The sequence below is a fragment of the Lissotriton helveticus genome, chromosome 2_1, assembly GCF_964261635.1.
Source record: "Lissotriton helveticus chromosome 2_1, aLisHel1.1, whole genome shotgun sequence".
Lineage (NCBI taxonomy): Eukaryota > Metazoa > Chordata > Amphibia > Caudata > Salamandridae > Lissotriton > Lissotriton helveticus.
In genome coordinates, this window is record NC_136059.1 from 1,005,187,572 (window position 1) to 1,005,214,702 (window position 27,131).

The following is a 27,131-nucleotide window of genomic DNA, read 5'->3' on the forward strand; positions in this document are numbered from 1 at the left end:
ACAGAATCGGAAATTGAAGGTTATATTAAGGGGGCAAGATACTCTGGGGCAATGGGGCCAGACGATGTTCCAGTAGCCATAATAAAACAGGATCGTGAAGATTGGGCAACATTTTTATATCCGTTGTTTGCCCATTGTTATGATACTGGGGACATCCCGCATTCCTGGAAGGGAAGTATTTTGGTCACGTTATATACGAAGGGCCCAAAAAACTCCCCGGCTAGTTTTAGACAAATTTCCCTTTTAGATGCAACGGGGAAACTGTTTGCGAAGAGTATCCTTGGCCACTTGCAAGAGTGGGCATTCGGAAATAATCACATACCTCTGGAACAAACAGGATTCCGTAAGAATAGTGGCACTCTGGATAACATTTCCGTCCTACAAACTTTAATTGAAAAATATCCTGTGGGTCGAGGGGTCCCATTGTATACAGCCTTTATAGATTTCTCCACAGTGTTCAATAGGGTAGATCGGGGGACGCTGTGGAGGAAATTGGTTACATTGGGGATCCCAGGGAACCTTTTAAGATTAATAATCGCACTCCATTCTTCGACGTGGACAAACATTTTGTTGGGGGGGTCTCAAGGCCTATCAAGGAAAATATGTACACACAACGGGCTGAAGCAGGGGTGCCTTTTGGCCCCTTTACTCTTTTCTATCTACATCAATGATCTGCCGAGTCGGGTAGGACGGAGTAAAGGGGACCCTCCCCAAATAGGTAATCTTAAACTAAGTTGTCTGTTGTATGCAGATGTTGCAATAATAATGGACTTAACACCAATCGGGTTGCAAAGAAGATTGATAGAGCTGGTTAGGTACACAGAAGAGTACTTTTTAAAAATAAACATATTAAAGAGCAAAGTTATGATTTTTAGCTATCAAGGGTGTAAGGTTAGAAAAAATTTGAGTTGGTTTCTGGGAAGGGAAAAACTGGAAGTGGTGAAATTGTATCCATATTTAGGAAAAATATTTACAAACAGGTGTTCTGCTAGCAGACATATGGATCATTGCAAAGGGAAAGCAATTTCACAAACCTTGGCAATTAATCGCCTGTATATGCAATGTGGGAAAAGACACTTTTCACACATCATTTCGGTTTGCAAAATAAAGATCCCACCGACTTTGAATTATGCTAGCGAAACAGTAGGCGAGTGTGAATGGGCCAAATATGAGAAAGTGGAAGGAAATATCTGGCGCCAAATATGTAATTTGAATTATGCTGCGCCGATCAGGGCACTTAGGCTCGAATTTGGTCTTCTCTCGACATACGTGTTATCAATGGCTGCCTGTTTAAGGTGGTGTAATGCTTTGATATATGGCCCGATAATTTATTGAGGGTAGCATTGCACAGGGAAATATTTGTAAATATGATGGGGAAAAGCGCTATTTTTAGAAATCATATAAAGGCATTAAGTATGTTTGGTCGAGATAAGGAAGGGGCAGCAGCTTTATGTAAAACCTTGTTAAAGCATATAATTAAGAAGACAATATATGTGGTTTCTCGCGAAAGAGATCTGATACTATGTTCATTGAATAGAAGGATGGACTGCATTGTTGGGAGCTCCATTGTTAAAAAACCCCAACCGTATGTTCTATGGAACCTGGAACACGGAGTACATAGGGTGATTTTGTTGTTCAGAATGAATTTATTACCCCTAAGAATTGTAACAGGTTCTTGGGAGGGTATTCCCAAAAATGAAAGATATTGTCACCTATGTAACTGCGGTATACAAGATCTGAATCATGTTTTGATTGTGGGTCCTGCACTCCTTTCAATACGACGTAGATATTTAAGGACTGTTTTTTTAAAGTATAATATCTCAACAGCAGAACAGGCCAGTAATTGTCTTCTGTCCCCTCCGTCCGAACTGATGTGTTTTAAAAATGTTCGTTTTTTCAAAGAGTTTTTAAATGTTTATTAAGAATGTAATACTTTAAAGTGACTTGAGAGCTTATAATACTTCGATGTTAAATCATCTATACTGTTGCTAGGGGAGGGTGGGAAATATTCGCCCAAAAAAATTGCACAGAGCACTTGAACTTTTTGTATGACATGTAAGTTGTCCTTTTTAATACCTTTAGGTTAGATCATCTACATTGCTGCTAGGGGAGTTTGGGAAATACTCCTCCAAAAATTGCACAGAGCGCTTGCACTTTTGTATGATATGGTAGTGCCTTTTTCTTTTCCCTAAATCCGGATTACAACTGCTATATTCTTCTGTGTACCTCTTTTTAATCAGGTTTTTCTGACAGCCCATAGTGTGTTTTAACTGAAAGAAGTTTGTTTGGGTTGTAAGGTTTTCTGCATTGAAATGACGTTGTCCATCGTAGAGCTTAGTCTACTGAAGGAAAAAAGTGTTCTCTTTTAATTGTTTGTATTTTAGCATAAAATTGATCTTGTAATTTTATTTCGCATTCTTGTATGTACGGAATGATGTTTTTACTCATGTATTTTATGTGGAATTCTTTGGAATTCTAAATCATAATAAATATTAATTGAATTGAATTGAGCACCGTGCACGCACGGTGCGAGCTTATAGATATATATATTGTTTCTTATGATTTTCTTAGGAACTACTGGAGGGATTTACACCATTTGAGCAAAAGCGTGATCTGCGAATCAGACTCTATCATTTTGCCAAATTTCTTGTAATTCCGTTAAGCCGTTCGGGCTGTAGCCGTGTCTAAACGTCCTATGGAAAATAACATGGGGAAAACACGTTTTGGGACCCCCCTTTTTTCTCAGCCCCCACTTGAAGAATCCCCCCAAAACTTTAGTGGAAGGAGCGGAGCGGGTCATCTTCTTTGAGAAATTCGCGAAGATTCATCAACCGGCGCCAAAGTTATTCCCAATAGAATGTTGAGGATTTCCTATGGAAACTAGGTCCTAACTATATCTACCTACTGGCGACCGCCAGTAGGTAATATATATATATTTATATATATAGCAGAGTGTGTCCTCGTGCCCTGCCTCATTGGGGTTCCGCAATAGAGAACTTTCTTAACATTATCTCTCCCCCACATTTTCACCGACCTGTGCTGCTTTGTCATTTGGCATCCTGGGAGTTGTAGTTCGTAGAATCACAAACGACCTGCAACAGGTGAACGGTATTTTAAGGGGGAGGAGGAGACCCTTGTCAACCATTTACAGGCAGCAGGGAGGAACGCACTGTGATTCACTTGTCTGGTGTTGGGCGCTGAGGAAGGCGTTAGCCGAAATGCATTCGCCAACGCTGGAGCTGTAACTTGGAGAATAAAGCCTTTCCTACCTATCCCCCTGGGCTCCTGCATCTTCTTTTATGAGGGAGGTTTGCTTTGGAGACATATATATATATATATATATATATATATATATATATATATATATATATATATATATATATATATATATATATATATATATATATATATATATATATATATATATATATATATACATATATATATATATATATATATATATTTACCCCAATTACCTCCTCTTTTCAGAAGTAAGCCAGGACGCCCGGAGTTTGTTTTCAGAATTTATTCAGCAGAGTGAAAAAGTGCGACGCGTTTCGCCGATAAGGCTTGCTCGCGCTCGTCTTGATTACATTGACGGCCATTTTTAAAGTGCTCAAAACACACCCCCAAGTGTATACATATCACCACCATGGTAATGCGGGCTGCCATCTTATAAGGATACTTATACAATACATTTCACTACTTCATTATATGTACATTGTGCTGATATCATAATTCATCACTGTGCCATATGTTATATCGTTAATATAACATAGTCATGTTGAACGAATCAAAATATAAACAAAATTTAGTAATTGTAGGACATGTTCGTAAATGTCACTAATATTTAAACCTAGCAACATTCAAGCCTGTAAATTGGTTAAATAGACCCATATTGTGCCATATGCAACCAAAGTTGTTACAACACCCGACAAATACTGTATTTCGTAAGTCGCGATCACGTGTTATGCATCTACACGTAACCCAGGTTCTCATTGGGTATTCGGCAGCAGGCCCGTATTAAGCCTGATGCGATTGGTTCATGCTGCTAAGATACGAAATGTAAATAACATTCGATAACAACAACAGGCAAAGTATTAACAAATTACTCAAAGGTACAGCCCAAGTGGGCGAGTGCAGCAGGTTTCGAACCAAATGAATTGGTATCGCGTGTGATGCAAGCTTTCAAAGTCCTTGCCCCAGTGGGCTAATACTGTACGTTTGTATTGCCAGGTTTAGTAGGCACATAGTTCAATAAGAGAGCCATTATTGGTTGCTGATACTTTCAAATTCATGGAACATGTCCTCGCCCCAATAGGCAAATTATGCACATTACACTACTGGGCCTTGTCATAGTAAGCACATGGTGTCCAAAATAAAGTCAATGGTAGTATTCAACAGATTCATTGTATCCAGCAGTTCCCCACATTACCTGTGAATAAAATTAAAATTAGAACATTTAAAATACAGACAGCAAATTTTCTAATTAACGTCATAAAGTATACATAATTATTCTTCATACAGATGTACTGACAGTTCCTCACTAGTATTAAACCCTGAAGGGGTTAGACATTGAAAGTCGATTATGTATTTAGACTCTAGCTTTCTCATGGAAAGTTCGTAATTGCCACCTCGTATTCCCAGATCAACACAGTCAATAACCACCATGCGTAGTTTGGTCTCATCTTGCACGTGGTGCTCAAAAAAGTGTCTTGCGACCGGATATTGTCTATTGAGATTCCGTATCGCTCTCATATGTTCCAACACCCTCTTTTTGGCCTCATGCTTAGTGCTGCCCACATACCATTTGTTACATGGGCATATCAATAAATAAATACTATATGGGGTGTTGCATGTTAGTCTCTTTTTGATTGTAAATTCTCTAGATGTTCCTGGTATGGTTAAGTTCTTACAATCTCTGTAAATTCGCAAGCTTTGCATTTTCTGCAGCATATAAACCCCACATTTGTAGCATGACCTGATTGACTTTTCTCTGTTACATAATTTTGACTGAGCTCATCCCGTAAGGATTTACCCTTCCGGAACGTGATTTGGGGATTGTCGCTTAAATACTTCTTGAGATGTTCATCGGTGTTTAAAACATGCCAGTGTTTTTTAAACACCTTTCTCACGTCTTGAGATTGCCCCGAGAAGGTTGTGATGAATCTGATTGTTTCAGATTCTGTCTGGGGCAATTTTGGAGCTAATAGTTCATCCCTGGTTTTGATGTTACTGCGTTCTACTGCTTTGGCAATTACTTTGTTACCATATCCTCTCTCTCTAAACCTCTGACACATCACAACTTCTTCTCTTTTGTACCCATCTTGTGTACTACAGTTGCGCCTAGCGCGCAGTAGTTCTCCATAGGGGATACTGTAAACAAGACTCTTAGGATGGCAACTTGAAGCTCTCAAAAGGCTATTTCCTGATGTGCTCTTTCTGAAGAGTTTAGTGGTCAGGGTGTTATTTACTACTTCCACTTCCACATCCAGGAATTCCATCTTTGTCTCACTAATATGTTCAGTTAAGACCAGGTTCAACGTGTTGACGTTCAGTTTGTCAATGAACTGTTTTGCAGAGTTCATATCACCATTCCAAATGAAAAAAATATTGTCAATGTATCGCAGCCACAGGGACACATTGTTGAATTCAACCATTTCTTGGACAACCTGCTCCTCCCACCAGCCCATGAATAAATTTGCGTAGCTGGGGGCGAAGCAGGTTCCCATGGCTGTGCCCTGTGACTGACGATACATGACATCATTAAAATAAAAAAAATTGTTAGTGAGACAGAAGTCTATCATAGACAGGAGCATTTGGGAATGTAGTAACAGTGAAATCGACCTAGTATTTAAATAATGTTTAACTGCTTTCAAACCATGTTCGTGTTGGATGCTGGTGTAAAGGCTGCTAACATCAAGGGTGACCAGAGTAAAGTTTGTCTCCCAATGAATCCCATTGATGATACTCAGGAATTGGGTGGTATCTTTAACATACGATGGTAATGCCACCACAAAGGTTCTCAAATAATGATCGATGTATTTGGAAGTGTGTTCAAGAAGGGAACCAATGGAGGAAACAATGGGGCGACCCGGTGGATTACATTGATCTTTATGAAGTTTTGGGAGGAGATACAATATTGGGATCTTCGGGTGGGCACAGTATAGATATTGATATTCCTCGGTTTCTATCAACCCCTTATCCTTCCACTCCTGAAGTAGATCTCTAAAGTTGCTGTTAGATTTTAAAACAGCATCTCTATCACATCTGCAGTAACATGCTGTATCCTGTAATTGTCTCAAGCCCTCATGGAGGTACTTCTGCTTATCAAGGACCACAACATTCCCTCCCTTGTCGGACTGTCGTATCACTATATCCTTGTCCGCTCTGAGGGATTCAATAGACAATTGTTGAGTGTGAGACAGATTCTTGTTACTCTGGGGTATCTACTTATATCTTAGTTTCAAGAGATCTTTTAATACACCCCTTTCAAACACATCTATCGCGTCACATTGAACTGCAGGTAAGAACACACTTTTAGGTTTAAATTTCGACCCTGGGTTGTTATCTAGGTCAAAACCCCAACTCTCCCAGTCAGGTTCTTCTCCCATATTCACACCATCCCCATGAATGTCCTCTAATAGTGCAATATCATCTACATCAAGATTACTCAGCATATTGCTAGCAGACACAGCTAGTCTGTCCTTAGGATTGGTGCAGTACCATTTTTTTAATTTTAACTTTCTTGCAAACAAAAACAAGTCTGTACGGGTCTGTGCAAAGTTCATGTTTTGTGATGGACAGAAGGAAAGGCCAAGTGCCAAGATCTCTCTCTCACCTTCAGTTAGCACATGATGAGAAAGGTTCACCACAGTCATATTCATTACGAATTCTTGCTCCTTGTTGCCATTCCCATTGGAGCTTGTGTGGCGTTTGATCCTCCTCTTTTTTGCTTGTTTGTTCCTCCTGTTCCTCCTCTGCTTCCACGTCCTCGACCTCTTTGATTCCCCCCTTCCCCCTGAAAGGTGTCTGTCCGATTCTGGCTCATCATCTGGAACTGTGTTAAAAAATTCACCTTCTTGTTGACATTCATGGAGGGCTCTTGAGTGATGCCAGATGTAGAGGCGTCCGATAAGTTTCCATCTGATACATCGCTTTCAACTACCTCAGTGCTTGGTCCTGACTTTGGTTGACTGGCCAACGCCATCCCTGTTTTCTTGTCAAAGAGATGGTCGTACTTTTTCTGAAATGTTAAAGTACGTCCAGAATGATAGTCTTTAAAATCCCTAATGAATTTCCGTTGTTTTTTAGCCGTGATTTCCTCTTCCAATTTCTCCATTTTAACATTCAATTTCTTTAGATGTTCCTCTAAAGCTTCCTTTGCCATCGGCGGTTCAATTTCTGCTAAAAGATCCTCTATGTCTTTCAGAAGCTTGGCACGGTCTTTCAGGGCATATTTCACAAGGATTTTCATCATTATCATGGAACATAATGAGGTGTTATCTGACCATTCATTGATCATATCTGGATCAGGATCTTCATATGTTGGAATTGTAAAGATCCGGAGGCCTCTTGGAACTCGTTTGACCTCAATGTATCTGGATAGTGACTCCGCCTCCCACCACTTGGAGAGTTCTTTTTTGTATAGTTTTTCTAGCATACCTAATTTTGTTTGCAGGGTTATTTCTTGGCCGATACTAGCTGAAGTCTGGGCTGGCTCTGTGTTTACACCTGCAATATTGAAGAATAATTTGTCCGCTGTCTGTTGTCGACGAGAGTCCAATTCACCTGCCATGGTGATGTTGTTTGGGCAAACAGTTTCCGTGCGTGTCTAGAAGCTTGTGATCGCCTATCAGCTTCTGCACGCTCTCCTACTTTCGAGTATTGGTGTTGGTTGGCAGAGATCCCGTTCCGTGCACGCCTACGTGATAGCTTCAAGGTGCTCCCACCTTGTTGCTCTCCGCCAGCGTGCCTCCACAGGTCCTCCGCTTCTCCTCCGTGTCGATCTTTCGAAGCTCACCGTCGGGGCATCCAAGATTAACCTGTGATGCGATTCCAGGATAATCCTCCACGCTGACGATCATTCAGCTGGGTCCGAACGGCGTCGTTACATCAAAGGTCAGCCCATGCACTTCTTATGCAATTCTCTCCTCCAGTGCCGGTTTGCGCACCTTGGGCTGTCGCGGAACGGTCCCGGATAGGCCACCGACAGGCCTTAAATTTTTACCCCAATTACCTCCTCTTTTCAGAAGTAAGCCAGGACGCCCGGAGTTTGTTTGCAGAATTTATTCAGCAGAGTGAAAAAGTGCGACGCATTTCGTTTCGCCGATAAGGCTTGCTCACGCTCGTCTGGATTACATTGACGGCCATTTTTAGAGTGCTCAAAACACACCCCCAAGTGTATACATATCACCACCATGGTAATGCGGGCTGCCATCTTATAAGGATACTTATACAATACATTTCACTACTTCATTATATGTACATTGTGCTGATATCATAATTCATCACTGTGCCATATGTTATATCGTTAATATAACGTAGTCATGTCGAACGAATCAAAATATAAACAAAATTTAGTAATTGTAGGACATGTTCGTAAATGTCACTAATATTTAAACCAAGCAACATTCAAGCCTGTAAATTGGTTAAATAGACCCATATTGTGCCATATGCAACCAAAGTTGTTACAACACCCGACAAATACTGTATTTCGTAAGTCGCGATCACGTGTTATGCATCTAAACGTAACCCAGGTTCTCATTGGGTATTCGGCAGCAGGTCCGTATTAAGCCTGATGCGATTGGTTCATGCTGCTAAGATACGAAATGTAAATAACATTCGATAACAACAACAGGCAAAGTATTAACAAATTACTCAAAGGCGTGAGCAAGCCTTATCGGCGAAACGCGTCACACTTTTTAACTCTGCTGAATGAATTCTGCAAACAAACTCCGGGCGTCCTGGCTTACTTCTGAAAAGAGGAGGTAATTGGGGTAAAAATGTAAGGCCTGTCGGTGGCCTATCCGGGACCGTTCCGCGACAGCCCAAGGTGCGCAAACCGGCACTGGAGGAGAGAATATATATATATATATATATATATTGTTCACGAAAGGAAAACCAGCACTCCTGCACTTTGGAATTAAAGTTTTATTTAGACACTGTGAAAGCCTACGCGTTTCGAACCAGATGGTTCCTTTTCACGGCAGTGTTAACAGTTGTCCTACTTCACTTACAATTATATAGCTTATAATGCTTATCCTGGTGCATTGTGGGACATGCAGTTTGGCATTCATTATGCATTGATATTTACATTTTTATGCGAGTTTTACATTACGTTTTAATTGTAGGCTAAGTGCCCTACATTCAATTGTAAACCTAGCCAACCATCTGGTTCGAAACGCGTAGGCTTTCACAGTGTCTAAATAAAACTTTAATTCCAAAGTGCAGGAGTGCTGGTTTTCCTTTCGTGAACAATTATTCACGGGACCCGGTCCTGGTCCCGAACCAAGCACCAACTTGCCAAGCTGTTCCCTCTGCGACAGGATCGCTCGTGGATATATATATATATATATATATATATATATATATATATATATATATATATAAATATATATATATATTTATATATACATACGAACCAAAGCTTCCTCCCACACTGGACAGAAAAGCGTGTCACAGCTTCGGGATGCACCAGGTGACTTTATTGATGAATTTTGCACACAGCAGCAGCAGTCCATGAAACGCTTTCGGCAGATGCGTTTTAGCCTTAATTGGCTTTCCTCAGTGCCGGTTCCATGGGTGCAGCTTTCTCCTGTGGGGTCTCATGATGCAGATAACTTTTTGACCGCTTCCAGTCATGTGGTTTACAGCCCCTCCTCCAACTTCAGGGTGCAGTCACAGCTCACGTTAACCCAAACCAGGCAGTTGCATGCTGGTCGTTGAAGTCCTCAGCGGCTGCCCATTCAGTAATTAAGGCAACCAAACACCAAGTGATGCCCCAATTTTATATTTGTTAGAGGCTCCCACAACCGCTCAGGTGCCCGGAGGGTAAAAAGTTACTTGGCGGATCCCTTTTACCAGGCAATACACTTTGCCTCCTTTCTCACCCCTGCAGAATGAAAATAACGTCCTTAGTGGAGCTTGAATCTGCGGGGGGAAGTGTGTTGTAGTTTTGTGCTTTTCCCAAAAAGTACAGTCTCTTCACGCCATGCCTGAATGAAAGGGCGTCATAAGCCAGCGACTGCTTGCTGGATTATTAAACAAACCAAAGCTTCCTTCCACACTGGACAGAAAAGCATGACACAGCTCTGGGATGCACCAGGTGACTTTATTGATGAATTTTGCGCACAGCAGCAGCAGTCCATGAAACATTTTCGGCAGACTCGTTTCAGCCTTAATTGGCTTTCCTCAGTGCCGGTTCCACAGGTGCAGCATTCTCCCTGGAGGTCTCATGATGTACAGAGGAATTTGTGACAGCTCCCAGTCAGGTGTTTTATAACCCCTCCTCCAATATCAGGGTGTGCCCGCAGCTCACGTTAACCCGAACCAGGCAGTTGCATGCTGGTCGTTGAAGTCCTCAGCGGCTGCTCATTCAGTAATTAAGGCAACCAAACACCAAGTGATGCCCCAATTTTATATTGGTTAGAGGCTCCCACACCCGCTCAGGTGCCCGGAGGGTACAAAGTTACTTAGCGGATCCCTTTTACCAGGCAATATAATTTGCCTCCCTTCTCATCACTGCAGTATAAAAATAACGTCCTTAGTGGAGCTTGAATCTGTGGGGGGCAGCGTGTTGCAGTTTTGTGCTTTTCCCAAAAAGTACAGTCTCTTCACGCCGCGCCTGAATGAAAGGGCGTCACAAGCCAGCGACTGCTTGCTGGCTTAATAAACAAACCAAAGCTTCCTCCCGCACTGGACAGAAAAGCATGACACAGCTCTGGGATGCACCAGGTGACTTTATTGATGAATTTTGCGCACAGCAGCAGCAGTCCATGAAACATTTTCAGCAGACGTGTTTCAGCCTTAATTGGCTTTCCTCAGTGCCGGTTCCACGGGTGCAGCATTCTCCCTGGAGGTCTCATGATGTGCAGATGAATTTGTGACAGCTCCCAGTCAAGTGTTTTATAACCCCTCCTCCAATTTCAGGGTGTGCCCGCAGCGTGCGTTAACCCAAATCAGGCAGTTGTATGCTGTTAGTTGAAGTCCTCAGTGGCGGCCCATTCAGTAATTAAGGCAACCAAACACCAAGTGATGCCCCAATTTTATATTGGTTAGAGGCTCCCACACCAGCTCAGGTGCCCGGTGGGTACAAAGTTACTTGGCGGATCCCTTTTACCAGGCAATACAATTTGCCTCCTTTCTCCCCACTGCAGAATGAAAATAACATCCTTAGTGGAGCTTGAATCTGCGGGGGGCAGCGTGTTGCAGTTTTGTGCTTTTCCTAAAAAGTACAGTCTCTCCATGCCGCGCCTGAATGAAAGGGCGTGTCACAAGCCAGCGACTGCTTGCTGACTTAATAAACAAACCAAAGCTTCCTCCCACATTGTACTGAAAAGCATGACACAGCTCCGGTATGCACCAGGTGACTTTATTGATGAATTTTGCGCACAGCAGCAGTCCATGAACCGCTTTCGGCAGACGCATTTCAGCCTTAATTGGCTTTCCTCAGTGCCAGTTCCACTAGTGCAGCATTCTCCATGGGGGTCTCATGATGAGCAGATGAATTTGTGACCGCTACCAGTCAGGTGTTTTATAGTCCCTCCTTCATTTTTGTGGTGTGCTCGCAGCTCGCGTTACCCCAAACCATGCTGTATATATCTATATATATATATATATATATATATATATATATATTACCTACTGACGGTCGTCAGTAGGTCTATATAGTTAGGACCTAGTTTCCATAGGAAATCCGCAACATATTATTGGGAATAACTTTGGCACCGGTTGATAAATCTTCGCAAATTTCTCAAAGAAGATGGCCCGCTCCGCTCTGCTCCTTCCCTGAAAGTTTTGGGGGGATTCGTCAAGTGGGGGCTGAGAAAAAAGGGGGGTCCCAAAACGTGGTTTCCCCATGTTTATTTCCATAGGACCTTTAGACACGGCTACAGCTTGAACCGCTGAACGGAATTACACCAAACTTGTCAAAATGGTAGAGTCTGGTACGCAGATCACGCTTTTGGTTAAATAGTGTAAATCCCTCCAGTAGTTCCTGAGAAAATTAAAAGAGAAAAAAATTATATATCTGTAAGCGCGCACCGTGCGCGCACCCCGCGATTTTTTGGGAAAAAAAATTGGGGGGGCCTTGGGGGGCTTCTCTATTTTATTTTAAACTATTTTATTTTAATCTCGAGGGTGCCCACCCCTCGTTTTGCCCCCGAGATCACCGCCGCGGCCCGAGCCGCCTCAAGATGGCCGCCGCCTGGTTGTGGGCGGGGCCGGGAGGACGTGGTTTCCGCTTCCCCCTGCCTGGGGGAAGCCTTCGATGTGCCCGTCCGGTCTCCCGTGCCGAGGGGGAGACCGGGTGATGCTGCCGGCTCAGGAAGTCTGTGCGTGAAGCTAATTATCAGTCCAGCTGGTCTGCTGGTGATGCATTCCTGTAGACTGCTGATTTTACACCAGATTTAACTAAAGAAAGAAGTCCATAGATGACAGTGAAATACGGCAAATATATCAAATCAATGGATCATCACGAAGAATCTGTGTATGCTGAGCTGACATCAGAATGGGTTCACTATTATAAAATAAATCTTCTGAGAAAGCGAAAGCATGCAGCATGTCCTCTGCAGCCAAACACACACAGCACGGGGCAAATAATTTGAGTCACGAAATGAGACGAATTCAAATGCATAAATGCACAGATCAAAAAGGTTGGTACAGCACAGATTTCTGTATAATATTATAGACCTCTATGGATTCCTAGCATTGCATTTCAATGTAATCACTCCGATCGATTCCAGATCACCTTTTTTATTAAAGAAGTGGAACATTTCAAAGGAAACTGGAGGAATACAGAGAAACCTATTGCGTTAAACCTTTTGTTTCTCTAGGAGCTGTTCTTTTGTCACTGTAGGTGGAACATTACACCGGCCAATATCTTAATGTAATGTCTCCTTCCTCCCCGCAAAAAGTCAAAATGATTTTCTAGCTAGGGTACTACTATTAGCCTGTGCGATTTGTTAATGACGAAGTATATTGCATGCTGTACACGTGATGGTACTGCTATTGAAGCTATGACCAGTGCCACTTGAATTGTGGGGCAAAAAAGCCAACATGATAAGGTGAATAAAGAAAAGAAGAAAAGTGCGAGTGAGAGTGTGGACAGGTTCCAAGTCTTCCACCAAGCCTAGTGGAAATACCTGAATTTCCGAACGAACCTCGTAAGCAATAAAAAAGCGGTCGCTGCCACTTCTGCAGGCACCTGCGACAATAGGAAGGTGGTCGGCGAAGTGCAAGTGCCTTATTATTACATATAAAAGCTGCAATTAAGAACGTGCTTTGTTCAAATGCACCTAAAAACGAATTTTCAAATGCATTGAAAATGACTATTAATGTAATCCGTGATTAACACTTAGGGCAATAAAATGTGTTCACTCATTGTGTCTCGGGAAATGAAGGTGAATTATGTGTGAATTCTTTCTGCTATTGTTATTTTCTCCCCGACGGAGTTATTATTGCCTGATGAACAAGTTCGAGAACGAGCCACGTAGGTTTAAAGCGAACAGGAGTTGGACCGCAAGTCAGATAAACATATTTCAGGAGTTTTCTCACTAAACCAAATTCCTAAGCAGAAAGGCACAGTGCAGGTTTGTGCGATGCATCAGCAGGCCCCTGCAGCTACCCCGGGTCAGGGGGTCCCCGGCCCCACCCTGCAAACCCCCCACCCCCACCCCTCCCCCCTAGGCACAGGACTGCTCCATTATTTTACATAAGGACTCGCTCCGTTTCATGGGTGTATGATTTGATGTAAGCGCATACAGGTTTCAGGCCTCTCTCTTCCCACACCTCGCAGAGAAACTAGCAACACTTTTTCTATCTCTGACTAGCCGAGTTTGTTTTTCTCACACGTACTATAAAATTCAGGCCCCTCTCATTTATTTCAATTGGGATTGTAGCCGTCAGGAAGGCTTTTCTCTTAAGACTCCCAAGGGCGTCTTCTGGTTTAGGTTCAGGTGGCCCTTGCACATTAGCACAGCTCAACTGGAAAATAAACAGTCTCCAGGAATTGTCCATTTCGGCACCTGATACGACCAAAGCGCTCAGCCTCCCCAAAAAAATGATGATGAAGAGCCTGGCATAAACACGTTTTTTATGTTTCTTCACCACCCAGAAGACAGGCATTCACTTAGATGGAATTAGTTCAGTGCCATGCCGTTTATTTCCAGACTGTTTAAGACAATACAATGCTTTTATCATTGGTTAAGTGAGAGGAAACACCGACAGCTGTGGGAGTTCAAAGAGCGCGAGTGTGTGAGAGTTCACCTTTTTAAAAGAAACAAATGGCGACACCAGCTTGGAAATTGCAGAAATCAATGGCCACATCTAGGGTGGATTCTGTGACTCAAAGGTTTTTCCTCTTTTTTGTACCTTTTGATTTAGTAAGGGCAAACTTATAGACTTAACATTCTTCAAAAACCTCAGCCAAACTAGTCTTTCCATAGACAAACATAATGTAATGGGAAGAGTTAAGAATCGTTTGCGGTACCCAGAAGTTCATTTTAATGCAAACGTGGAAACTGACACTTCTCGATCATAGTAACGTGTAAGATCTGTGTGCCAGTGAGTTTTAGCTGTGATAGAAGTGGACACTGTTTGCGTAACTGATCCACATTCACAATTTCCAAGTGGGATAGGAATTGTGGGTGTAAAAAGAGGAGGGTCAGAGAAGCAGTCAAAGGAGGGTCAGAGAAGCAGTCAAAGAAAAGAAATGCATGTAAAGCATAAAATAGTATTGCTTCTGATATCATAGATATATATATATATATATATATTACCTACTGGCGATCGCCAGTAGGTATATATAGTTAGGACCTAGTTTCCATAGAAAATCCGCAACATTCTATTGGGAATAACTTTGGCTCTGGTTGATGAATCTTCGCAAATTTCTCAAAGAAGATGGCCCGCTCCGCTCCTCTGGCACAATCAGGGGGGCAGAAGCAAGAAATACGGCACAATCAGGGGGGGCAGAAGGCAAGAAATACGGCACAATCAAAGAGCATCTTGCTCCGGTCCAAAAATCGGATCCCTAGGGCTGCTCAGGTGGTCCCACAAGGATATTAACATATTTAAACGTTATCCGCTAATAGAATTAGCATTTTAAAAACCTTGCAAATTCACTGAAAAAACCATAGGTTTCAGGCCTTATTTATTTAGGAATTAGCATTTAAAAAATCTTGCAAATTCACTGAAAAAAACATAGGTTTCAGGCCTTATATAGTTAGGAATTAGCATTTAAAAAACCTTTGAAATTCACTGAAAAAACCATAGGTTTTAGGCCTTATATAGTTAGGAATTAGCATTTAAAAAACCTTGAAAATTCACTGAAAAAACCATAGGTTTCAGGCCTTGTATAGTTAGGAATTAACATATAAAAAACCATTGAAATTACTCCTATATAGTTAGTTGGACTAACTATATTTGGCGCACCCGCAATCCACTGCTGATGATGTCACATATTACATCATTCATGACATGGTCAGTGACATCACTGATGACATCACTGATGACATCTCATTTGACATCACTGATGACATCACTGATTACATCATTCATGTGATAATACGATGCACCTCCTCTCACTCTAATATAACCTTTGATACACCCAGTGTTAAATACAGACTACCATTCTTGAAACCATTGACACACCAATACCAGTTACTACATAGGCACTCACCGATTCCTAGGTCTACACACACATCCACTCATTCACCCATGTAATCACTCATACATACAGTCACTCATCAATGCAACACTATCATATGCACTCATACACCTATGCAGACACTCACACACTGCCACTCATCCATGGAGTTACTCACACACCTAGTCAGTCATGTAAAGAATCAATCACACTTCCATTTCCTCATCTATATAGTTATACACACAACACCTTACTTATTCAAACATATACTAACACATACTTACTCTCTTATACAATCACTGATACAAGTACACATTGATCTGCACAGAGTCACACACCTCCCAGCCAGCCACACACACACTCAGTCTCCCATACAAATACTTGGGCAACCAATCAATAACCCATATAGCCACTCATATAGCTACTGATCAACACATGCAGCAGCTTACACAACAACAGACATACTGATGCACACATTCACACAGTTTAGTCACTAACCTATGCATTCAGTAAGACACATTTAATCACTCACTCATACAGTCAGTCACGCACCTACTAAATCCTTCATCCAGACACTTATACATCCACTCATTCTTCAATATGTAAAACATATTTAAACTTTACAGAAAAACACAGTCACTGGATGATGTCATCAGTGATGTCATCAGTGATGTCAAATGAGATGTCATCAGTGATGTCATCAATGATGTCATTTGAGATGTCATCAGTGATGTCATCAGTGATGTCACTGACCATGTCATGAATGATGTAATATGTGACATCATCAGCAGTGGATTGCGGGTGCGCCAAATATAGTTAGTCCAACTAACTATATAGGAGCAATTTCAATGGTTTTTTATATGTTAATTCCTAACTATATAAGGCCTGAAACCTATGGTTTTTTCAGTGAATTTTCAAGGTTTTTTAAATGCTAATTCCTAACTATATAAGGCCTAAAACCTATGGTTTTTTCAGTGAATATATATATATATATACACACTGAAAAAACATAGGTTTCAGGGACGTTATAGTTAGTTGGACATTTCACTCATACAAAACAATAGAAATTCAGCTGTTATAGTTAGTTGAGCTAACTATAACTCGCACCCCGCAATGCACGGCTGATGATGTCACATATTACGTCATTCACGACATGGTCAGCGACATCACTGAAGGCATCACTGATGACATCTCAAGTGATATCACTGATGACTGAACTGATGACATACTCCAGTGAATGCGTGTTTCTATAAAATGTAAATATGTTTTATATATATACTAGCTTACCCGTCGTGCGTTGCTGCGATCTCCGAAGAAAGGAAATTCAAGGAAACTCGTTATGATAACATTCAATTTTCATTGTGTCATTTTTATTGAAACGTATTCATTTTAATATGGAAAACATTTGAAAGTGCCGTTTTAATTCTCTTTATTTATTTGAGTGCTTGTGGATACATGTTTTTTTGTTTTTCCGTCTTATGCATACATCAGTATTCGAAAGATTATGAGGGCCCTGGGGGGCCGATATTTAAAAATGTTTATGCCAGAAACCTTAGCGGGATTTTACTCAACAACTTCCCAAAGTTTCATGACGATCGGATGAATGGTGTTTTAATTCTATTTCTTTATTCGAGTGCTTGTGGATACCAAATTTGCTGTTTTTCCATCTGGTGCGTACAATTCGAAAGATCATGAGGGCCCTGGGGGCCGATATTTAAAACATTTTTATACCAGAAACCTTTGCGGGAGTGTATTCAACAACTTCCCAAAGTTTCATGCCGATCGGATGAATGGTGTTTTAATTCTATTTATTTATTCGAGTGCTTGTGGATACAAGATTTGTTGTTTTTCCATCTGGTGCGTACAATTCGAAAGATTATGTGGGCCCTGGGGGGCCGATGTTTAAAAAAAATGTATGCCAGAAACCTTCGCAGAAGTGTACTCAACAACTTCCCAAAGCTTCATGGCGATCGGATGAATGGTGTAGTAATGCATAAAGGACACACAGACAGACAGACAGACAGAAAGACAGACAGACATACATTCGTTTTTATATATCTAGATATGCCAAAGTGTATTGACGAATGAATGGGTGTATAAGAGTCAGGATGGATGATTAAGTACGTGTGTGACTGACTGTATAAGTGAGTTATTAATTGTGTCTTGCTTAATGCATGTGTTAGCGATTGATACAGACATTCACACAGTTTAGGTTGTCAGAAGGTGTGTAAGTGGTTGCATGGTTTGGTTAGCAGCTAAATGAAGATCTATATGGGCTATTGATTGCTTGTCTGAGAATAGGTCCCCTTGAATCCTGAAGATCTCTAGGGTCCAACTAGCCCACTAGGTACCTGCAGTAAGTGCAACATAGCTGCATTGCATGGAGGTGTAAAAAGTGGCACGGACTGGACCACCTCTCTGCAACGCAGCGCAGTGGCACTTACTGGAAGCACCTGGTGTGCTAGTTAGCCCCCAGGGGCCCTCAGGATTCAAGGTGAATTATTTCCCCAACTTAAAATGTGCCACAGGGCGTGTTTGCACATGTCACTTCAGGCCCCGCCCCCTCCCTTCCCCACTGTGTAAAAACGCCCTGTTGCCATTTTAAGTTGCGAGAATAAGTCCCCTTGAATCCTGAGGGTCCCTAGGGGCAAATTACCCATTAGGGACCTCCAGTAAGCGCCATTGTAGAGAGGTGTAAAAAGGGGCACGGCCTACCCCCCACCCACATCTAACATTGCCCCCGGGATTTGGCCCAACCAGGTGCTGAATATTAATGAAGCACGGGAGGCCACGCTTCGTTTTTTTTTATTATTGGCAGGATCCGCGCACCCAGCATGGATTTTGCTGTTTTTTGTTTTTTTTTTAAAACAAATTTTTTTGGGCTATGGGGGGCCTAGGGGGTCAGGGTGTTTCTATGCTGCCCCCTTTTTGCGATTTGCACAGTTTTTTCTCTGCTTTCTTGTGCCTTGGTTCTACTGAGGCACAAGATGGCTGCCAACACTTCCTGATTTGGAGTGTTGACAGCCAATTAGCATTCAGCTCGTGCTCGGCAGGGTGCACTGAGGGTGCGCGGATCCATTGCGGCTATAGATATATATATGATTTTACTTTTGATTTTCTCAGCAACTACTGAAAGGATTTACACCATTTAACAAAAAGGCACAACTCTAAACCAAGGGCTACCTTTTTGCCAAATTTTGTGTAATTCCGTTCAGCTGTTCGGGCTGTAGCTGTGACTAAAGGTTCCTATGGAACATTGCATGGGGAAAACACGTTTAGCCCCCGCTTGACGAATCACCCCGAGACTTCCAGGACAGGAGCGGGCCGAAGCTGGCCAAAAGTTTTGAAAATTTCACGAAGATTCGTCAACCGGCGCCAAAGTTATTGGGAATAGAATGTTGCGGATTTCCTATGGAAAATAGGTCCTAACTATAACTACCTCCTGGCGACCGCCAGTAGGTAATATATGTAAATATATATAACTATCCAAACACTAAGGTAGCCCCAATGGAAGGAAGCCAGCCAGCAGGTGAGTAGTTCAAATCTGGCAACATCTTGCAAACAGGCAGCTGGGAGAACAAAGGAATCTGCATGCACACTGAGCCAGACACATTTTGGGAACTCATGTCCCTTCTTCAATGGCTTTAGTTCCTGAAATAACAAGACAGTGGTCGCAGCATACTTTTAAGTTCAAAGATCCTGCCCAGTGGGCGTGGCAATTCACATTGCATTCTGGTTCCTGTAGTGCCAGGAAATCATCTCAAGTCAGTCAGTCATTGTTAAAACATAATACCCATGTGGGTCAATGCTAAGTCACACAATACTGCCTGCACCGCCTTTCTGCTGTTGCCATTGCAAAGCTGCATCCCGCAGCACTGACACCGACTTGGCACCAACGTGGGCCCGCTTCCAAACAACAAGGTAGCCCCAATGGAAGGAAGCCAGCCGGCAGGTGAGTAGTTAAGAGCACCTCTTTTTCTAAATAAAGAGACGGGACAGACACTCCATGGGTATTCACTCTGGTATTCTGGTATAGTTTAATAGAGTGTTGCTATCATCTACGCGTTTCCGCTGCTGCCTGCATCCTTGTTCACGCTGATGAGCCCCATTATCTTTACATATAAAAAGACACATATCCTCATGATACATTGCCATAAAAAAGAGGACAATTTATGTTTAAGGATGAGACGCACTGCACTGGGCAAATAATGGCGCCATCTTAGAACATTCAATTTCGCACTAATTACACATTAAACTTTATCCATCAATGCATACCAACATAATTTTACATACCTTTCAACTGGATAGTTCTATATAAATAAGTGCACAACATTAATAAAATGTCTCAAAAGGAGAGTTCCTGTTTGTTAACCCAGTATAGAATGAACCAAGACAGCAATTATGCACTATTTCATTTCGCAATATTGTATATCTGTTTAGAAACATTTAATTTGCTTAATCTCATCACTTCAAAAATAAAAGAATTTCCTCATGTGATAGTAATGTATATCCTCTAGAATTTTAAAGTGCTTTTATGCTTTTTGTTCTTTAGCTGCCATTTCCTACCTAGAATCTCTAAGTAGACCCTACAGTACTTGTCTCTCTTATTTCAAGTGCTTGTGCCAATTTCAATTGTTAAAGTGGTAGTGCTTATTAAATTTGTTAGTGACTTAAAGTGCTTTCTTCCACCAATGTGTTAGTGCATGATAAACTTGTCCGCTTTAAAATCTAACTTGGCTCTCTCAAGTGAGCAGAATCTTAATGCAGGTTTAGTATAGGCATGTGAACAAATCCTCATCCACATTCAACCCATTTGGTTCTTTACTGTTCACTTCAAGGATATAGTAAGTTTCCAGCTTCCCTAATTCCTTTTCCCTGTTTCCACCTCTTTTCATCCTAGGTACCTGTGATATGCAATTATATTGCATCACAGACATTTCACTTTGATGTTCCTTCTCAAAATGCCCAGCCACAGGGTAGCTCCGGTCTTTATTAAATATGGCTCTCGTATATTGCAAGATCCTCTTGTGTACTGACAGTGTGGTACTGACCACATATACTCTATCACAGAAACATTTTAAAATGTATACCACAAAGCTCATTTTGCAAGTAAAAAATCCTCTTATTTTCACAGTTTTATTAAAAACTGTCTTAAAAATTGAGATTTTCTCCATGCTGGCAAGCTTTACCTTTCAGACACTTTTTAAAGCCTTCTTTCTGCTGGGGCCATGTTTGTGATATGGTAACTCCCAGATAGTCACCCCTGACTATGTGATCCTTTAATGATTTGGATCTTCCATATGTTATCTCATGATATTTTGTATCTGGTGTCCAATTATTGGATCTCCCCTGATAAGGTGCCAGTCCTTTTTAAAAATGTGTCTCACTCTTTGTGTTTAGTGTTATAAGTTGTTATAAACATGTGTGTATCATTTATTTTCTCCTTTGTTATTTCCATTTTCTGCTGTTTTAGATGGTTCAAACAGTACCTTCTCTCTACTCAATGTTCTTGCTTTCTTTGAGGCTTTTTCTAATACCGATAGTGTGAAGGACTGGACTTTTTAACAGTACCAGCGGTGACAGGGAACAACACCTATAACCTTCATGGGATACCTGTTTCGGCGCACAAACTACAGAGACACGGGACACTTCCTTCGGCGTCAGAGATTCAAGGTTTATTACTGCAGGGAACACAGAAGTCACGACAAGTACAACACGTGCAACTTGGGGAGACTGCTTCAAATTGGTTCTGTGGATCGCTCCTTTTATACAAAATTAACTCATAGGACAACATGGTACACAAAAGTTTACAACCTGGTTCCCATAATTATCCCCCAGAGGGGTCGCTTTGGTCACTTTGGTACACATAAGGTCCGGAACATAAGTGCGGAAACATTTGGCGGTTCCCAACTGTAAAAACCCATCTTCCCAACATTAGTGAATTCCAATCGGCAGTAAAAACAGATCGAAATAGGGACAAAGACAGGTGCAGAGGGAGATGGAGACAGTGGGGAAATCGAAAAGGGTGTAAAAGGGGAGGTATCGGGAAACACGAGATACAGGCATCAAAGGGACGTGCCTAATGAGATGCACGGCTGAGACAATAAACCGGACGGCAAGATGAGCCTCGAGCGGGGCCATCTGCCTTACAGTATCATCCCCCTCATCGTAAAAGATATTTACAAAGTACATGTGTCTTCCACAAATATCCTGAGAGTCCCAGGGTGACGAAGCGGACAGTGTCCGTTCGCTGGCTACTTGAGGGCAAGAGACAAAATGGATGCCGTATCTAAGATGGAACCTGTGGGTACAGATGAAAAAACTCACACATCAAATGAACGGTTTAAGTTAGCACAGCGAAACTGCGCACACTTACTAAACTCGTCATTTGCGGTTCTTAGATACCAGACTCGACCATATTCGTGCGAGTCGAAAACATCACTTAAAATTGTCACGGAACCTCAGACGCTCCTTTTGCCCTCATGTAGGCAAGCACTAGTCGGAATCATATTCGATATTCATCAGACCCTCGAGATGTTGTTGTAGCATAGCTCTGTCCAATCGAGACCCTTTGGTAACAGGTGGCTGTCTCATACACGTTGTAGCACAGAGGCCACATAAGGCAGGACCGCACTGCACGCAAAGGCAACACGTGAACAGGAACACTACAACGACTCCAATGATCGTCAGAATTTTCCAACCCCAAGTCGACATCAGGCCCCAAAACCATCCAAGTAGCGTCCAATCCCCTACATCCACGTGTATGGATTCGGAAATCTTATGCAACTTCGAGATGGCTTGATAGACAGTCGGGGCGTTATCAGGAATGAAAATACAGCAGCTCGAATGGATCACCTTACATACCCCACCTCGATCTGCTAAGATCACATCTAACACCATACGGTTTTGTAACGTCATAAGTCTATCCGCCTGAAGTTCTGTGGTTATATTACCAAGGGCACTGGCAGTAATATTAGCTGTCGATTCTACCACTCGAGTCAACTGTCTTAGGTTCCTACTATTAACCATAGGTCCCCAGAATGGGAGGAAACCCTTGAAAAAGTCTCCTGCCTCTTGACCAGCAGTATCCTCTTCGCTAATTACGCCCCTCACAACTCTAGTTTTGTGATAATCTGCATCTACAGTAAACGTCGGAGGCAACAAGTTTGCGATAAAACATGAGCCCATGAAGTCAGAGGGCAACCATGCATATGCACGATCATGACAAATAAAGTATGTACCCTTGGCAGCCAAAAACACAGGGGACGAGACCATTGGCAATATATAATTTTCAGTGCAAGCACTCTCTCCAAGTCGGGCTTTCGATCTACGGCCGCGACCTATTAAACAAAAATTACCAATGTGGGGTACGACCCATATCGGAGGCGAGCTTTTAAGCTGTTTTTCACCAGTGAACACACTATATTCGCCTCTACTTAGGACCCTATAGGCTTGTACCTCTTCTTCAGGGATAAGCGAGGGATCATAGATATCGCTATCTAAATCCTCTATTGCTATAGACAAAGATTTTTGGTACGAGGTAGGACCAGAGTAAGGGGAACGTGGTTCTCGAATGGGGTGGAAACCCAGTGCGCTTCGAAACATTGTTTGAAATGCTCGAGCAGACCCTTGGGAGCTATACGGTAACACCAGATATGGAATTCCCTTATCCGTAGTATGTGGCATCAACCCACACACCCAACAATTAGTAGTGTTAACCACTAACTGATGCTGATGAAGGAGTTGAATAAAGGAATTGTTGCGGAATTCTGCACGTCTAGCCTGCTCGTGTTCAGGTAAGATGTGAAAAGAATGAGGAGAGTCAGTGGAGATGAGTTTAAGGTCAGGGGTAGGAGTAGGTATAGTGGAAGGCAAGAAGTAAGTCATTGTGTAATACACCCCACCCGCAAATAACGCAGAAACAGTCACAAACAGTACAAATATTTGGAACACAAAACATTTAGTACGACTGAGTTGCTGCAGCTTGAATCTTTGTGCTTGAGCTTTTTCCAAGTCCATCAGCTTCAAAAATGCCATTCCCTATGACCGTCCGCAACGTTTCTTGACGCACTTCGTTCTGTGTAGCAATAGTCAATTCCTAGGAGTTCCCAGGAATCGACGGTCTTTAACCTAGCGTCAAGACCTACTAACCAGGAGGAAGTACACGCGCGGCCCTACGGCCTTTATTTCACAAATATATATATATATATGTATAAAAACAAATGTCTCTCAGCTGTGGAAACAAAAAGTGTAAGGAACGAAGCTCAATGAATATATACAAAATAATTACAATGGTATGAGTGTTCAAACTGATCATGGAAAACGGGATAATGCACTTGTCAAGGGACAGAACGGGGTTTTTTATTAGTCTTTAGTGCTGGATCTTAAAAAATATCGGGTTTTCCCAGGACGTGTCTGTTCGTTAAACAAAAGATCCGTTGAAAGGACAACGCCCTGTTGATCAGCTGAATGTTCTGGTCTTGAGTTTTCTGTTGACAAGTGTTCAATAATGCCTTTTTGCTGCACTGAGGATTCTCCGACAGGTTGTGCGTCGCTGAAAGGTACCAACGCCGGCAATCCTTCGGTTTCAGTTGATGCAATGCCTTTCCTTACCCACGAGTCTGCTGGCAACGGAATGGGGACTTTCTTGGTATGGGTGGCATGCACCCAATTTTTCCGCCCCTCAAGACGAACTGCAGTTCTCGTGGCAAGGAGGACCTGATAGGGTCCAGTGAACCTGGGATCCAAATTGTTCTTGCGCGAAAAATTGCGCGTTACCACCCAATCTCCGGGCTGGAGCTGGTGGCCTGGACCCTCCGTCTGTGTTGGCAATGCTTCGTGAACCTGTTGGTGAATTAACCTCAGTTTAGCAGTCAAGTCATGAAGATAATCGATTAACATTGGATACTCAAGTTCACAAAAGGCACCCGGTCTAGGGACCCCCCAAACATTGGCAGGACGACCGAACACTATTTCATAGGGACTGAGCCCTACTCGGGAGTGTACAGTTGCCCTTGTTGACAGTAATGCTAAGGGTAAAGCGTCAGGCCACGAAAGACCTGTCGTAGCCTGAATCTTTGCTAGTTTTAGTTTAAGGGTGCCATTGAACCCTTCAACCAAACCGGCTGACTGAGGATGATTGGCACTATGAAATTTCTGTACGATCCCTAACCCGCGACACACACTCTTCATCACGCTCCCAACAAACTCACTTCCGTTGTCTGACCACACAACCCGAGGCATTCCGTAGCGGGAAAAATACTCTTTGAGTAAAATTTTTGCCGTGGATAAAGCCGTATTATCCTTAAGGGGGTAGGCCTCAATCCACCTAGAAAATGCACACACCACAACCAGCACATACTTCAAATTATTACATCTCTCCATGTGGATAAAGTCCAACTGGATAACTTCGAAAGGGTACGCAGGAGGGGCAAAATGACCAGGTGGAGTGGGAGTGCCCTTACCAGGATTGTGCATCAAACACACCATACAATTCTTAACCAAGCGTTCAGCACATTTCGTAATACCATCATTCTTCCACACAGGAAACAGCAATTTACAGATACTTTTCGCGCTAATATGTGCTAACCCGTGTGCCATAGTCACAATAGCCAGCACATACGCATCAGGCAACATCCATCTTTTCTGTTCCGATAAGTCAGTCCAACAACCATTCGCATCCAACTTTCCCGTACTTTCTTTCCACTTCGTCTTTTCAGTTTCGGTGGCCTCATTCTGAATTGCTTTCACACTCTCGATAGTGTTTTCACACATACTTGATTCTGTAGGCCACCTAACCGAACTCGTCACATACATTTGAGTGCTAATGTTCCGGGCAGTCTCTTTAGCAGTCTCATCCGCAAACGCATTACCACGACCAACATCATCCATCACTTTACGATGCGCACTACATTTAACAATCGCCACTTGCTTAGGCAACGTAAGTGCATCCAAAAGATCATTTACAAGCTGGCCATGCTGAATCTTCGTACCATGTGACGTAAGGAATCCTCTCTCTCTCCACAGTCGTCCAAAACTATGTGCCACACCAAATGCATACTGGCTATCTGTAAACACATTCACTCGTTTATCTTTAGACAATACACACGCTCTCGTCAAAGCAATTAGCTCAGCAGCCTGAGCCGAATTTTGATTTAATCTTGCACTTTCCACAATCGTTCTCAATGTAACTACAGCATACGCGGTCGTCACATCACCGTTCGGCAACTTGAAACAAGAACCATCCACATACAAAGTACCATCGGGATTTGTCAATGGAGTATCTTTTAGGTCAATGCGACCCTTGGTTTCCTCTTCAGTTTTGAGATAGCAGTCATGTACTGCTTCACCACTTGATTCTGCGTCGATCGGCAGCAATGTTGCTGGATTCAACACATTACATCGTTTTATCCGTATATGACTGGCCAGCAACGTCAACTCATATCCGGACAATCTTGCACTTGTCAGATGTTGAGTTTTCGTTCGGTTCAATAGAGTGTCGACTGCATGCGGAACCATTACCGTGAGTATATTATCCATGACTAGACCTGCAGACTGTCGAATGGACGCCGCAGCTGCCGCTGTTGCTCTTAAGCAACTTGGCAAAGCCCTTGCTACTGGGTCTAAAGTCGAAGAAAAGTAGGCACATGGGCGTTGCTTACCACCAAAAGATTGTGTCAAAACACTCAACGCGCAACCATCCCTCTCGTGAACGTATAGTGTAAACGGCTTACTGTAGTCAGGGGTACCCAACACAGGAGCCGAACACAGCGCATCACGCAATTCAGAAAAACTTTTCTGACATTCTTCAGACCAAGGTACTGGGGATGAAACATCCTTGCACGTAAGGGCTATCAATGGTTTCGCCAACAATGAAAAATTTGGAATCCATTGTCTGCAGTAGGACGTAATACCTAAAAAGGCACGAACATCTCTCTGGGTTTTTGGCACAGTCATTCGGGAAATCGCTGCAATTCTCTCTGGGGTCAACCTTCTCCCTTCTCTTGACAATAAGTGACCTAAATAGGTAACTTCTTGGCAACAATACTGTAGCTTTGAAGGTGATACCTTGTGGTGCAAGTCATGTAGATAGTGCAATAATGATACTGTAGCCGTTTTGCAAATAGCTTCTGTATCAGCTGCCACTAAAAGATCGTCAACGTATTGAATCAAAGCTGCACCTTTAGGCAATACAAAGGCATCAAGCTGACCTTTAAGTGCTTGGCTGTAGATTGATGGACTCTCACAGTAACCCTGTGGAGCGCGT

The 27,131-nt window shown here is 42.5% G+C and overlaps 1 long non-coding RNA gene across 1 annotated transcript in view; it reads left to right on the forward strand.

The window, feature by feature from the left end:
• Positions 1 to 12,603: 12,603 nt before the first annotated feature.
• Positions 12,604 to 27,131, forward strand: part of LOC144818404 (uncharacterized) — a 100,187-nt gene continuing 85,659 nt past the window's right edge. The window contains exon 1 of the long non-coding RNA XR_013607099.1: positions 12,604 to 12,875. This is a non-coding gene — a long non-coding RNA (uncharacterized LOC144818404). The remainder of the gene's footprint in view (positions 12,876 to 27,131) is intronic.